At 36.9% G+C, this 2,006-nt stretch overlaps 1 protein-coding gene across 1 annotated transcript in view; it reads right to left on the bottom strand.

Annotated features, from left to right (window-relative positions):
• PIWIL3 (piwi like RNA-mediated gene silencing 3) overlaps positions 1-2,006 on the bottom strand; it is a 38,914-nt gene that overhangs the window by 15,250 nt on the left and 21,658 nt on the right. The gene's annotated exons all lie outside the window — the stretch shown is intronic.

Raw genomic sequence — 2,006 nt, 5'->3', positions numbered from 1 at the left:
GAGCTCCAGACTCATTGACATGCCCAACCAGCATGCTTTATTTACCCCTTTGGCAGAAGAAAATGCTATGAACTCACTATTTCACCTTGCTGTACAAAAGAATGAGAAAAGCATTCTTCTCAGTCTTCACTTAGCTAGGTTTAGGCTATATGACTGAGTTTTGACCAACAGAAATGTGAATGGAAGTAATGCTCAGCCTGTCACTTTCAGTCTAAGGTACTTAAGAGCCAGTGTGCTTCAATTACTTCTTTTCCTCTAACACGACAACCTTGGAATTCACTTGTTGAGATGAGAGAGCCAGAAAATGGTGACAAACTGAATCACGGAGTCATCCCGAGGAAGAGAACTTCTCGGAGACCTGACTCTCCTTAACTTTATTAAAGCCAGAAACAAACATTTGTGGTTTTTTTTTTTTATGAAGTTACTGATATTTAAGTTTGCAACTCCATCAGAGCCTAGCTCATCCCCAAACATTCCCCAAAACAGCTCTTCCCAAAAACTCTCTCGTTGCATGAAAAAATGCCATGGTCCACCCACTCCCTCAGATAAAGTTGAAGGGTTATGTTTCAGTATCCCCTTCCCATCGCTCACTACATTTAAGCCATCAACAAGTCCCTCCCACTTTCACGTATTCCTCTCATCTTAATCCAAGCTGCCATTACCATTTACCTCAACCAATTCAATAACCTCCTGACTAGTCTCCTGCCTCCTTTTCTACTCCATACAGACCATTCTTCGTATGTTAGATAAAAACCTTTAAAATAAGACAATACATCACTTTATACATTACGTAATACCATTGACAATAAAGTCCAGTTTAGCTAGGTTCAGGCTATATAAGTTTTGATCAACAGAAATGTGAATGGAAGTAATGCTTCCATTGCACAAAGAACTTTATACAACAGGACCCCCGCCCTGTCCTCTGATTTCATGTCATACAACTCCTGCCCTTCCCCACTGTACTTACTTCTCTAGAGAACACACTAGCCTTGTTTGAGATCTGGGTTCATCATGCCCATCCTGAAAAGGGTGCCTTTGCATTATCTCTTTCCTTCTTTCTGATCTGCGCACAGCTTGCTCCTTCCTGACAGTCACAGATCAGCTTCTCAGAGAAGCTTTCTATGACCACCCAGTCTAAGTAGCCTCCAGACATTCTCCATAATAACCCCTAGCTTTAATTATCTGCATATCCTTTATAACTATTAGAATAGTTTTTTTCTCGTTTGCCATCTATCTGTCTGCCACAAGAATGTACGTTTCTTGAGAGCAGAGAACTCAATTGTGTTATTGATGAATACCCAAGATATATAGTAGACACTCACTAAATGCTTTCTGGATTAAATGAACAAGCACTAGGCATGGAGCACAAATGAGGATAATGTCATAATAGAACCATCTCCTTGAAGGGATGTCAGAGGACTGTGTACCCTTAATGGAACCAGGTCACTATGTTTTGAATTCCATATAAAAATACTAGCTTTTTAAAAAAACAAATCATCCATCTGTAAAGTCTTTCCATTTGCTACAGATATCTGCAATTCCTTTAATTATCTTTATCTCATCTGCCAAAGCTAGAAAACCATCCTCATCAACTGGTGTATTTTAGTTTACTAAGCAGTTTACTTTTTTGTGTGTGTGTGAACACTCAAAGATTGAGGAATCCATGAATTATGAGACTTAGCACATAATTAACACATAAATTCATAAGACTTAGCACATAATTTCAGATGGTAATTGGTCATTTTTTTTCTTCCTTTTGAACCAAGTTCTTTTGCATTAAAACTTCTAACATGAATAAAGTTTTCATACCTGAAATCTTATCATATTTATTTTCTCAAGAGAAATATATTTAACTATATAACACAGGCATGAATAAATTAAAATTTAAATATCTTTAAATAAATAAAATTTCATACCTTCTTATAGTATTCCATAAAAGTGATTTTAGTGCCATCTGATTTTTTAAATATAGTTTTGGGAGTTTCCTTCCAATTAATAGCATCCAC

The sequence above is a fragment of the Pteropus vampyrus genome, unplaced genomic scaffold (genome assembly GCF_000151845.1).
Source record: "Pteropus vampyrus isolate Shadow unplaced genomic scaffold, Pvam_2.0 Scaffold251, whole genome shotgun sequence".
Taxonomy (NCBI): Eukaryota; Metazoa; Chordata; class Mammalia; order Chiroptera; family Pteropodidae; genus Pteropus; species Pteropus vampyrus.
The sequence above is the reverse complement of the archived record's forward strand: the minus strand, read 5'-3'. Positions and strand labels throughout refer to the sequence as shown.